Consider the following 14,599-nt stretch of genomic DNA (forward strand, 5'->3'; position numbering starts at 1 on the left):
TTGGCCTATGTAACACGTTGCTTGATGTTTCCAGGAGCATGAATTGCGAATCCAAGTAAAATGAAATCCTTGACAATCTGCTTCTCTCTTTATCCTGATGCTGCTAATTGTTTCAGCTGTGAGGATGTTTGTTTCCTTATACTGACTGGACTCACTACCAAAGGCTGTAGTCTCTGATCTTCCTCACTAAGTGCTTCAAGTTCTGTTTGATTTCAGCAAAGAAGATTGCATCATCTGTCTCTCACAAGTTATTGATGAGCTTTCATCCAATCTTGATGCTGTGTTCTTATTTATATAGACCTGCATCTCAAATTATTAGTTCTTCATACTGATTGAATAGGTCTAGTGAAAAGATACAATCACGGTACACACCTATCCCAATTTTTTTAAACTCATTTTATTGGGGGCTCATACAACTTTTATCACAATCCATACATGCATCCATTGTGTCAAGCACTTTTGTACATTTGTTTCCCTCATCATTCTCAAAGCATTTGCTTTCTACTTGAGCCCTTGGTATCAGCTCCTCATTTGTTCTCCTCCCTCCCCGCTCCTTCCTCCTCCATGAACCCTTCATAATTTATAAATTATTATTTTGTCATATCCTACATGGTCCAACGTCGCCCTTCACCCACTTCTCTGCTGTCCATCCTTCCCATCCTGATTTTTAAAATCAGACAGTATTCCATTGTTCTGTTCAGACAACCATCTCTGGCTTTCTGTACAGATTCTGCATGAGACAATGAAATGTTTTGGAATTCTCATTCTTTGCAGTATTTTTATGGGCCATATAGTTGACTGCCTTTGCATTGTACATAAAACACAAGTAATATCTTTCAGGTATTCTCTGCTTTCAGCCAAGATCCATCTACCATCAGCAATTCTATCCTTTGCTCTATGGTGCAAACAGTCAGCACCCTCTGTACTAGTCAAAGGTTTGGGTCTACCCAGAGGCACCTCAGAAGAAAGGTCTAGTGATCTACTTGTGAAAAATCAATAATAGAGGGCTATATAAGTTCCAAATAAGAAAGAAGGGGTGGGGGGACCTTGTGGAGCAGTGAGTATAGTTCCTCTATGGATGTCAGAATGAACCTGGCCACCGGGCCCATCCTCTAAACCACTGTGCTTTATTACCTGTCGCTGGTACACTGCAGAGAGAAGGCATATCCCACCCAGCATCTTGGCCGTCAGTCAGTCAGTCAGTATCTAGGGCATACCAGCTGCATGCTGCAGGAGAGCTCAGAGGCGGAGTGGAATAGAAGGTAAAGAGGTGAATCCTGTCCTATGGAACTTAAGTGGGAGAGAGAAATCATACCCACACGCAACACCAGCCCAGGTTGAGGAAGAGCCTCTGATTACCAGCGGGTGTCCAGTGGTGTAGACCTCCCAGTGATGGTAAAATGACTTCCATCTGTAGGGGGCAGAGAGCACCCCACAGAAGAGCTGGCGAGTGTGTCAACGGTTCACTTCCCTTCTCGCCTGCAGGAATCTGCCGGCTGTCAGGGAAGAAGACCAGTTTTAGCACAGTGGGTTTGCTCCATTCTGTTTGGCCTGAGGACCGATGCTTTCTACTTCTGTCTCCTGCCTGAACATTACTAAAAGATTGTTACTATAGTCTGATTTTAACACTCTTTGGAAACCCAGAATGTTATCGTTATATCTGTGTGCATGCATGCATGCGCGCGCGCACACATACACACACACACACATTAATCCATATGCATTGCATTGTAAAATACAACCCCCACTGTCTTAGAGAATTGAGCTTGTTACCTGGGATTTTCCATAGTAACTAGTATTAAATTTTAACTTTTTTTTTACGGGTTTTTGTTTTTCTGCTATTGCTCTTGCAAATAGACATTGAAATCGAACCCGGTGAGCTGTTTGGGATAAAGTTTTGGGATGACTTTAGTCAATATTCCAGATTTGGGAGAGATAAAGGGCACCGATCTCAATGGAAGAGGGGGTCAAAAATGAGAAAACGCTCCTTATGAGTATCAGAGGACAGCAGAGGAATGGGAAAGCCCCACCCCCACTCCCCTCTCCCCTAGGCCTGCCTCTCCCTGGTGCTGCCTCTACTGGACAGGGCAGGGAAAGTGAGCTGTGGGATTGCCCTGGCGATGCAGATGGCATGGGAATGACTTCAGTGAGTCGCTGGGACTGTGTTCCAGCCACTACATCCCCCACCCCTTCCCCCATGGTCCATCTGTAGTGGGCCTGCCCTGGCATCGCACACTAATATCCTTGGGGGCTCCTGAGCAGAGGCAGCTGCCTACCCTGATTCCACCGTGCTGAGGGTCGAGTCCCGCACGCACGGGGACTTCAAGGACTGCAGAAAGGAAAGGCAGGTGGTGGGTTGTCCCCCACGGCAGCAAGGCTGTTCTGTCTTCTGTGTCCAGTGAATTGCTTCTCTGTTGTTTTCAGCTGACTGTATCTGTCACTGCCTCTAGAAATGGTCACCAACGTGGCTGCCGCCAGGACTACTGATGCCAGCCTCCACTCTTCTCTCCCCTGCCCCTCCACACGCTCCCTCTGCTTTTTTGTTTTCTTGTCACTTTCCCTGCTACTCAGATTTTGGGGGAGGGGGGACTTGTCTTTTATAGACATCACTTGCCAAGCACAGTACTTCTTTATGTCTTGTTGGCACCGCATCGCTCACTATCCTTTGGGAATAGTCGTATGGTCTTCCGTTTCCCTTTGGCTGAGTTCTCGGGGCCTTGCTATTTGTTGACAAAGAGAGGAGCTGTGTGTGTGTGTGTGTGTGTGTGTGTGTGTGTGTGTGTGTGTCTGGCAGCTTTCCATTCCTCGGCAGTGCAGAAGCCTGGGAGGCTGGAAAGCCAGGATGTATTTACCCGGTATTTATAATCTACTCATGCCCCTGGCGGAAAGCACTGGCTGCTCAAGCAGATTCAATAGTTGTGGTGTGGAGGCAAGCAGGAACAGAATGGTGAAATGCCCAGATCCTGTGCTGGAGAGACAGAGGGATAGGGATGGGAATTGTCGCTGGCTAGGTCTGCGATCTTGGGGAAGTCGTGTAACCCTTTGCTGGCTCAATTCCTTCACCTGCGTGTAAAATAAGGACAGCAGCAGGACCCACTCCACGGGGCCTTGTGAAGCTCTTAGAGCAGCATTCAAGAAGTGTGACCGTGGTGCAAACAGTTATGCACTTGACTCCCAGCTGAAAGGCTGGGGGCTGAAACCCATTCAGAGCTACCTCAAAACACAGGCCTGGTGATGTGCTTCAGAAAGGGCACAGACTTGAAAACCCAGTGGGGCAGTTCTACTTGGCGCACCTCGAGTCTCTGTGAGCTGACATTGACTTGACAGCATTAGTGTGATTCCCTGGGGAGTGCAAATAGTCTGCCTTCTGCTGCTCACCAAAAGGTTCACAGTTCTAATTCCCCCAGTGGCCTCCTGGAAGAACAGCCTGGAGATCAGCTTGTGTAAGAAGATAGATTTTCACAAGGAAGAAGCACACCAGCCAGTGTGATCACGAGGTGTCGAAGGGATCAGGTACCAAGCATCAAAGAACAAAAAATCATTGTGAACGAAGGGGGGTACAGATTGGGGATCCAAAGTCCATGTGTAGGCAACTGGACATCCCATTACAAAATGGTCGTGGAGAGGAGATGAGCCAGTCAGGATGCAGTGTAGCAATGATAAAACATACAACCTTCCTCTAGTTCTTAAATGCTTCCTCCCCCCAACTACCATGATCTCAATTCTACCTTAAAAATCTGGCTAGACCAGAGGATGTACACTGATACAGATTGGAACTGGAAACACATGGATATCAGTTCAGATGAATCCCTCAGGACCAGTGGTGAGAGTGGCAATACCAGGAGGGTGGGTTGGAAAGGGGGAACCGATTACAAGTATCTACATACACCCTCCTGCCTTGGGGGTGGACAACAGAAAAGTGGGTGAAGGGAGATGTCGGAGAGTGTAAGATAAGACAAAATAATCATAATTTATAAATTATCAAGGGTTCATGATAGAGGGGGAAGCAGGGAGGGATGGGGAAAATGAAGAGCTAATACCAAGAGCTGAAGTAGAAAGCAAATGTTTTAAGAATGTTAATGGCAACAAATGTATAAATGTGCTTGACACAATGAATGGATGTATGGATTGTGACAAGAGTTGTACGAGCCCCCAATAAAATTATTTTTTAAATAATAAAAAATAAAGAAAGAATTGCAAAAAAAGAAGAGGACAGCCTTTAACAATCATATGGCAAACCATCCTACTCTGAAACATATGCGAGCACCATGAATCACAATCAACTCAACTCAACGGCAGTGTATTTACTGTTTGTTGCTGTCATCGTTGATGGAGAATGACTGGAGATATGGTTTCACTTAGTACACTAAAGAAGTACTCCTTTTCCATAACTCCATGTTCAGACTGTAAAATTAGCCCATAAATGCTGTCCAAAACGGAAATGGTAGGGGGATGACCTACTCCAGATACCCAAGGGAGGGGAAAATCAAACTCCTCAGCAGCATCAGTTGGCCAAGGCCAATTCCTATGCTATGAGGTCAGACATTACTCCAACCACACTTCCCACGGCAGCCTTGTTCTCACCTGGATTCTGTAATTCATTGCAATGGCCACACAGAACTCACAGACAATACTCACAATTATGGGGTTTATTAAGGGAGCTAACGGGTTACAAAAGCTCAGAATACAATCATTCAGACATGACAGCCTCTTCTCTGCTCAACCTGCAAAAAAATCTCTCTCTCTGATCTTTGATCGCGTAGGCACATGCCCCACTGGCCTCTGCCTTGCTCATGCAATGTTACAGAGTTATTTTAGGGCTGCCAATAAATGGCCAAAGGGCATGACACTCCACCAGAAGCCTCAGCCTAAAGGTGTTCAGCTATAGCTCAGTGGGTCAGTGAATCTAGCTCCCTCAATTAAGTTCTGGGAGGCATCCTACTCCCCGAGGCAGCTTGTTGTCCAAAGGCACACAGCTTTACTTACTCTGTGTGCTGGGAAGCCCACCATGCTGCTCTTGGTTCTGCTGCTGCCACTTCTCTTCTGTTGAAACTGTTTCCTGATCAAGTAGGTTCAATATACAGGTATCTCAGGGTCCAAAGAATGCACTCCACTCCAACTCTTATTGGTAGTGAAATTCCCTCCCTGCTGATCCCGAGATGGTTCCTTGTATACTCAGAAGGATGGCAATCACAATTAGCCTGCTAGCAATCCCGCACAGCTGAATCACATAATTTGATCAGTATCTTCCCCCACCTTCTCCAACCCAGACCCATCAGGAAAAAAAAGTCATTTGGTGGGAGTTACAAAGACCATGGCTAGAAGAGTCATATTCAATAATTCACTGCGCTGCAAATGTACATGAGTGTCCCTTAGTCTGGGAAATTCTTTAGGTGGCATGAGTTTATCACTGATCAGAATTCAGGTGCTTGGCGGTGTGGTCGTGAAGTGCTGACAGCTGACAAAAAGTCTGGAGGATCAAACTCATCAGTCACTCTGCAAGAGGAAGATGTAGCAGTCTGCTTCCATGAGAAAAACAACCTTGGAAAGCCAGCTCAACTCTGTCTGACAGAGTCTGTGGGAATTGACTTGATGACAATGGATTTGGGGCTTGTAAAATTAGCCCACACAGTTGACTGAGCTATTTTTAAAGGACTGAAACTTATGCAGATGTGGTCATATTTTAGGAACAATGTTTAAATGTAAATTACAGTTATTACTATACTGTGATTTCAAAAATTGCCAGGAGTCAAACATCTTTTTACAGAATATGGTGAACTGAAGCAAATAGCAGAAAGCTGTAGAGAAAGAAAGTGTTTTTGAGTTTATAAGGGCACCCAAACAGGCCAGAAAAAAAAGTTGAGCTATCCTTATGCACGGGTGGCACAATTCCATACTTAGGAAATTCAGATAATCCTCGAGAAGTCTACCGAAACTAATTAAAGGATTCTGCAACACTTTGGTAGGTCCAAGATCAACATACAAAAACCAGTTGGAGTCCCTCAAGAGAACTCTGAAAAGGAAATCAGGGAAACAGTCCCATTTACAACAGATCCCCAAAAATGAAAGATTAAGAATAAATTTAAATAGGAAAGTTAAAAGAACTTTAACTTCAACTTCCATGAGTGGTTGCTACATTACAAGAGATGATGCTTAAAGGTAATTAAAATAGTTTTTAATAGGGCATTAATATTTACAAAATATTCAAAAAGGTAATTAAAATAGAGTTTTATAGAGCTTTAATATTTACAAAATATGAAAATAGTTACTATCTATAGAATAGTTGCTTTTGAGTCCTAGTGTATCATCATGTTTTTTAGAATCATTAATGTCATCATATTTTTATTATTTATCATGTATTTCCTGCTATAATCTGAGCAAGTCTGCCAAAACTAGCTATATCATTAAGAGTACACATTTGCATTAGGAGTATTATTGACTTGCCAACTGCTTACAACAGCTGTTTTGCCCCTGCTTCAAAGTAAGGAAATGTTTCTTTTATTCAGAGCAGCAAAATCATGGAGGGGAAGGAAGCGTCTCTAAACTCACAAAGAAGTTAAACATAGATGTGACAGAACTGGCTACAGCCATTAGTAGATAGAAAAGGCAACACATTTAAGCCAATCATTAACTGTGTTGATAAAACTAAATGGCAAGAAACCAATTTGGTCCCTGCACTGGCACCACCTGAACCCTTCAACTGCCCTCAGCAGACGTTCACAGGGTTGACTTTAACCCCCCCTTAATGAGGAACCCTTTCAGACTCTGTGGTCATTGGCTTCCCACCATGTAAAACCAACGTGACCACATGGGACAGAGAGCCCAGGGCCCCACATACAACTGGGGCTCACCTAAGTTCGGGGCTCAAGTAGGTTAGGAAACACACACTTGAACACTGATTTGCCAGAAACGATAGGATAAAGGGCATCCACAGAACTTTTAAAATTCCCTTTGTCTAAGGCCAGGCTTGATACCCAATGTAGGCTTTGAGCAGGAATCTGCAGCTGTGCCTTACTGTGCCTCACACCCTGCAAAAGTCCACATGGCGTGTGTCCGTGTGTGTGCGTGTGCGTGTGTTAGGGGAAAGTAGAGGGGCCACACCAATATGCTATATCTCACCAAATATAATTCTTCCTAAACTAATATGTACAAGATATAGTAGTCTATATTTGAGAGCATACTTAGGGTAATGGTTACAATGTTTAGTAATCACCCTGTTGGTGGCATTCACACCTCTGGAGTAGAAAGTTCCTCACTTTACTGTTCAACATCTCAAGACTGCCTCAAACAGGCAAATGCTTTATTTAATTAATAGCTCTAGATCATCTTTTTCTTGATTAAAAAGCCAAAGTGCTTCTGACGTGTCTTTAAAATGATTAGCTGCCAATGTGGGTGAATGAGTTACACTAGTACAGAGGATAGCATTAGGAGACTGGCAAATGGATTAGCCTGTGACCCTGTGGGAGAATGTTGGCATGTGAGAAATTGAAAACACGCCTCCTTAACGTAAATGCCTCCAGGTTGTAGTGGAGTGTCTGGGTGATGAAAACAGTGAATTCACTTGGCTACTAAGCTCAAGTTTGAAAGTTTGAGTCCACCCAGAGATGCCTCAAAAAGACAGTCTGGGCTCTACTCCCCTACCCCACACCTCCCCAAAAAATCAGTCTTAGAGAAACATTAGACCACAGTTCTACTCTGGCACGCACAGAGTCATCATGCCTTGGAGTCAAACAGACCACAGCTGCTTGGTTCATGTTTTCATTTGTATATGTCATGATAACACTCAGTCTAGTATAAGGAAGGAAGGAGGATTTTCTATTTCATCAGGGTGACTTTAGCAACCAAATAGCTTCACTTAAAGTTCACAAATGAGAAATTTCAGAGTGTCATTTTGTCATCTTGGGACATGACTTGACAAGATATGTAGTAACTCCCACTCCTGATCAAAAGGCCCAATAGTCATGCTTTCAAGTCTGCGTGACAAACTTGCCTGCAGAAAGCAAAGAGGACTTGCCGTACTTACTGTTGATGATATTTTTAAACTCCATTCTTCAGTATACATTACACTGCGACATAAAGACAACAAAAATCCTCACAGCTGATCCAATAAGCAGCAGCATGATAAATGGAGAAACAGTCAAGGATTTCAGTTGACTTGGATCCACAATCAACGCCAGGGAAGCAGCAGTTACGCAGTCAATGCAGTGTCTGGGCCAATCTGCTGCAAAGGACTCTTCAAATACCCCAAAGCAAAGATGCCACATTAAAACGAAGGGGTCTTTGACCCAAACCCTAGTGTTTTCAATTGCCTCATATGCCTGGACAATGACTAAGAAAGACTGAAGAAGAGTTGATGCATTTGAATTATGGAATTGTTAAAGAATAATAGATATGTCAAGGTCTGGCAGAAGGACACACAAATCTGTCCTGGAAGAATTGCAGCCAGCATGTTCCTTAGAAGTGAGCAGGACAAGACTTTACTTTGGGCATGTGATCAAGACTTTGGGCATGTGATCTGGAAGGATCAGTCCTTAGAGAAGGACATCATACCTTGGGGCAAGGTCAGTGAAGAAGTACTTTTGTTATGGATAGAATTGTGTCCTCAAAAAATATGTTGTAAGCCCTATTCTCTATGGCTATGGTTATAATCCCATTTGGAAATGGGTTGTCTCGGTTATGTTAGTGAGACAGGATCAGAGTAGAATACACCAGAGTCCATTTCATTCGATATAAAATAAATTAAGCAAGTAATCGAGAGAGGCAGAGATGCACATAGTCTCATGCCAAACCACACGGAGCTCTCCAAGGAACTAGGAAACAAGCTTAAGACACTAGTATGTTCCTCCATAGCCAACAGAGCAACACAAGCATTCCCATAAAGCATGCGCCCTGAATTTGGACTTCTAGCCTCATAACTGTGAAAAAATGAATTTGTGTTTGTTAAAGCCACCACTTATGATATTTCTTTTATAGCAGCACCAGGTAGTTAAGACAACTCTCAGTGAAATAGACTAACACCATGGCTGAAACTATGGGCAACAACTGTCAAGATGGTATACGACTGGGCAGTGCCTTGTTCTGTTGTTCTTACGAGTCGGAACTGATTCAACAGCAATACCTAAGAATAATAATACCTTAAACAGGGAAAGATTGCCTATGCTTAAGGGAAATTGTTTTAAATCATAAAGGGATGACAATAAAGATTATATTGAAGATCGGATACCTAAAAGAGAAGAGACATGGGGTTAATGTTTACTTAGGCTAAAAATTCACCACGATGATAGATGCTATTACCAGAAAAAGTATTTATTCAAAAGAAAAAATAACAAAGAAAATTTAAAGAGCCATATATCAGGTGTCGGGTAGAGATGGGAAGTGTGTCAACATCAAAATTGGATACATAATAAAATCGCTCTTCATTCACCATTAGTTCTTGATGTGGGTTGTGTCATGTGCATTCATTGAAGAAGGCAGATGGAATGGGAAAATGCACTTGATAGAATAACAACTTACATTGGTGAAGTATATGCTGTCATGCTGCTCTGTGCTATAGAACAAGCCTGTGAATTCAAAAAACACAGGATTCCAATCTGAAACTACCCTTTTCCTAATAGGTATCAGTGTCAATCCATGACCCAAGAAATGACCTTTATAAAAGTACCACTTAACCAAATGAAACACTTTGAATAATTGATAGGCTTACCATGCAGAGCAGATGGTGACTCTGGTGATAAAATTGTCAAAGCCTTCCATGAACTATGGACTACAGATTAATTCTTTTATCTCATGAGAGCTGATTTAGGCTTGAATGCAGACGAAAGCACAAAGATTTGTTGTCCAGCCCCTATCTAGGTCATTCTTGTCACGTGCATATTTCCTAAGACAAGGAAGCATTGAGTCCAGCAAGCTACAAGCATGTTGCCAAGGGTTTCCGTGTTGTTTCACAGCCAAGGACACAGACATGCATCTCTCAGGGTGAAAGTGACATAGCTGGGCTTCCTCAGGACGGCTCTCCATAACAAATCCCATGTAGAAATAGGTGATTGTGAAGATTGAAGAAAGTGGCACATAGGAGAGCCCTGGAGACACTTGACTCGAAACGTTTGATACGCTGAGGGATCGCTTTAAGAACTAGATGGACCTGACCCAAATCAGGGTCTAGGAACCACTACATATTTATGCAAAAGCTGGACAATGAATAAGGAGGACCAAAGAACAACTGACGTCCTTGAGCGATGGTGTTGATGAAGAATATTGAGTCCACCATGGACTGCCATGGGACAGACAAATCCAGAAGAAGTACAGTCAGAGTGCTCTTTGGAAAAGAGGTGGCTGTTGTCGTCATCGTTTTGTTAATCTGTGTCACTTTGTTTGGAGCTGCCTTGTTTTTATGTGCATATTATTATCTCTGCAGGTCTATCTAGATAGGATAGGCTGGATAAACAATGTGGAGAAGAAAACAACGGAACCGATGGTTCTGGGGGGACATGAGAGAGGGGAAGGTGGGAGAAAGGAAGCGGAGTTAACCAACCCAGGGACAAGGGAACAACAAGTGACTCAAAACCAGTGGCAAGGATGGGGTAGGAGGCCTGGTAGGGAGTGACCTAGGGCAGTGTAACCGAGAGGAATTACTGAAACCCAAATGAAGGCTGAGCATGATAGTGGAACAAGAAGAAAGTAAAAGGAAAGAGAGGAAAGATCTAGGAGGCAAAGTGCATATATAGAGGCCTACATACAGGTATGTACATATGTAAACATATTTATATATGATGATAGGGAAATAGATCTATGTGCATATATTTATAGGTTTAGTATTAAGGTAGTAGATGGACATTGGGCCTCTACTCAACTACTCCCTCAATACAAGAACACTTTGTTCTATTAAATGGACATCCCAGGATGCTCACCTTCCCAACATGATCGCAGAAGACAAATGTGTGTATAAGCAAATGTGCTGAAGAAAGCTGATGGTACCCGGCTATCAAAAGAGTCTTTAAGGCTTGAAGGTAAGCAAGCAACCATCTAGCTAAGAAGCAAAAAAGCCTACATGGGAGAAGCGCACCAGCCTGTGTGATCACGAGGTGTTGAAGGGATCAGGTAGCAGACCTCAAAGAACAAAAAATCATCATTGTGTGTTCACCTTACCCATACAAATGCTGAAGACAAATGTGTGCATAAGCAAGTGTGGTGAAGAAAGCTGACGATGCCCAGCTATCGAGAGATATAGAATCTGGGGTCTTAAAGGCTTGAAGATAAACAATCGGCCATCTAGCCCAAAAGCAACAAAGCCCACCTGCCTGTGTGATCACGAGGTATCAAGGGGATCAGGTATCAAGCACCAAAGAACAAAAAATCATATCATCGTGATTGAGGGGGAGTGCGGGTGGGGACCCAAGGCCCATCTGTAGGCAACTGGACATCCCTTTGCAGAGGGATAGCGGGAAGGAGACGAGTCAGTCAGGGTGCAGTGTAGCATCGATGAAAAACACAACTTTCCTCCAGTTCTTAAATGCTTTCTCTCCCACCCCCACTATCATGATCCCAATTCTACCTTACTGGTGTAGATAGGAACTGGAAACACAGGGAATCCAGGACAGATAAACCCCTCAGGACCAGTGGTGAGAGTAGTGATACCAGGAGGGTGGAGGGAAGGTGAGATAAAAAAGGGGGAACCAATTATAAGGATCTACATAAAACCTCCTGCCTGGGGGATGAGCAACAGTGAAGTGGGTGAAGGGAGACGTCAAGCAGTATAAGATATGATAAAATAATGATAATTTATAAATTATCAAGAGTTCATGAGGGAGGGGTGGCAGGGAGCGAGGGGGGAAATGAGCTGATACCAAGAGCTAAGTGGAAAGCAAATGTTTTGAGAATGACGTGGGCAACAAGTGTACAAATGTGTTTGACACAGTGGATATATATATGGATTGTGATAAGAGTTGTACAAGCCCCCAATAAAATGATTTAAATTCAAAAGAAAGAAAGAAATGAGGATGGTGAGACTTTATCTCATCTACTTTTCCACATGTTATCAGGAGGAACCCATTTCCCTGGAGAAAGACATCATGCTTGGCACAGTGGGGGAACAGCAGAGAAAGACGAAAAACCTCAACAAGATGGATTGCCATCGTGGCTGCAAGAATGAGCTCAAATGTAGATTACTGTGGGGCTGGCACAGGACCAGGTGGCATTTCATTCTGTATAGAACCGCACAGCAAACCCACTGCCTTAGAGCTTGCTCTGGCTGCACAATCCATTGGGACAGGTAGTACTACTTCTTTAGGTTTCCAAGACTGTAAATCTTTACAGGACCAAGTAGCCTGATCTTTCCCCCTTAGAGCGATAGACAGCTTTGAAGTGCTATCCTGGCAATTAGCATCCCAATAATTTTTGTTATAGGCTACTAGGATCGTTGTGGAATGACTCATTAAAATCTAACGAGATGGACCAAAATCAATGGTAGCCAGATTACTGAGATCCAGGAACTCAGGGATAGTAAGCCCTTCCAAGAAGCTTGAGCTGTAGAAGCAGGCACCGAAGCAACCCTCTGGCAGTGCCACTGTTAGACTTCCTAAGAGCAAGCCCCAGCCCTCAGACAGCTCTTCCATCGCCAGCGACATGAGAAATAAACTTGCTCACGAGAAAAATTTATAGAAGTTGAATTTTATCAGGCCTGAATAATGGATCCATGTCAACACACTTAGCTCATAAAATTATCATTGAACTGCATCTTCTGAAAAAACAAACACAACAGTGCAGTCTATTTTGTTTACAGGGTTTCTATCTGGAAAGTGCTAGTTATTCAGACGTTCAGCACCGTCCGTGGGATAATGACTAGTGACAGTCAAGGTTTCTGCCACATGGCAGCACTGAGGCATCAGCTACCAGAATACAACAATGTCTCTGGGAACAGTTTACTTGCGCCGTAAGCAGCAGCAAGGAGAAGCAGATTCGTTCCATCTGTCTTGCATCTTTAAATGTTTTACTTGTGAGTCCCTCTCCTGTGTTAGCCTGGGTACATTAGAGGAACAAATCCAGAGAAACTCATGTGTAAGAGAGAGTTTTATATAAAGGGTAAGTGCACATCAAGAAAACATCCCGACCCAGTGCTTCCCAAGCCCACAAGTCCCACATTAACCCATATGTCCCACACCAATCCACAAAGTCCTCCATCTCACAAAACTCACGCAATGATGCCGACTGCAGGATGAAAGCCGAGTCAGTGAGCATGTAAGCATCTCAGGGCTGCATCAGGATAGGTCCCTGTGGCTTCTCCAGCTGAAGCAGGGAACTAGTTAGGCAGCTGCACCCTGGTCTGACCATCAGAAAGCAAGAGACCCGAGAACTAGAAAGGCAAGGCTAACCGACTCATTTATCTCTCCACCCTTCAATTAACCCCGTATGTGTTTATTGGCCAGGTTGGCACAATAAACTTTAAATATCTCACCCTATCCCCCAAGAAGCAAAACCTAGCTTTCTTGTTTACTTTATACATTTTTAAAACATGAAATAATTTGAATTCCTTGAGCCTAGACCAGCAGATGGAAGTGGTGGGTTGTCAAAAACACACTGGATGACAAAGAAAATTAAATCAACCCATGAATATTTTAAAGAGTTTGTTTTTTTAAATCATTTTATTGGGGGCTCATACCCATGAATTTAAATGTGATCACTGCTCCCCTAAAAATCACAAAACAAATCATCTTATGACGAAGCTGGTCTCTCTTATCTATTCTGATAAAGGGATCCTAATCTCTATGTCTTATTCATCATTTTAATTTTTATTAACAGTAAATCATTAAAATAATAATAAAAATAATTTTTACTAAAAGTAAAAAGAATTAACAAAGCACCTGTCAAAAACTAACAATAATGAGGTAGTTTTCAACAAATCACTAGGAACATTAATGTCCAATAATAGGTGAACAGGAATGGTTAATTATGACCTATCTATTCAATGGGCTATTTGATACTCACTCAATACAAGTATCCAGTCACGTGCATTGATGGTGGAAATGTAGGAAATAGTTGCCAGAGAGTGCTGAGTGTGTGGAGAGTGTAAAGGTCCCATACAATCACAGCAACTAGAAGGGCTTCTTATAAATCAGTATAAAAAACTTCAAAGAAGCTACTGTCATCAAATCCATTGTCACTCAGATCAACTCTTTGGGACAGAGTAGAGCTGCCCCCCTTTGCATTTCTGAGACTGTAAAGTTTTAGGGGAGCACCCAGCCTCATTTCCCCCAAAGAATTGCTGGTGGTTTTGAACTGCTGACCTTGCAGTTAGTAGCCCACTATGCCACCAAGAAAAAACTAAAAGGAGAGATCAAAGTGCTTTTAAAATTTGCACTAAACAAAAAAGAAAGCCCGCTGCCTTCCAGTGGATCCCAACCCTAGTGCCCTACCGAGCAGCTTCCTCCCACCAACGGGACCGCGGGCAGGTGCCAACCACTGACCTTGCCGTTAGCCAGGCACTGGGTCACCACTGCAGCACCAGAGCGCCTTCACATTTTGCCTCGGAGTGGTGAAATTGATTGCTTTTGTCCATCTATTTTACAATTGTTTTTCAACTTAGGTATCATCACCTTTCGTGGAA

General features: G+C 43.2%; 1 protein-coding gene across 20 annotated transcripts in view; it reads left to right on the forward strand.

Annotated features, from left to right (window-relative positions):
* Nucleotides 1-14,599, forward strand: part of TRIM9 (tripartite motif containing 9) — a 125,323-nt gene that overhangs the window by 76,218 nt on the left and 34,506 nt on the right. The gene's annotated exons all lie outside the window — the stretch shown is intronic.

This window comes from Tenrec ecaudatus, chromosome 14 (genome assembly GCF_050624435.1).
Source record: "Tenrec ecaudatus isolate mTenEca1 chromosome 14, mTenEca1.hap1, whole genome shotgun sequence".
Lineage (NCBI taxonomy): Eukaryota > Metazoa > Chordata > Mammalia > Afrosoricida > Tenrecidae > Tenrec > Tenrec ecaudatus.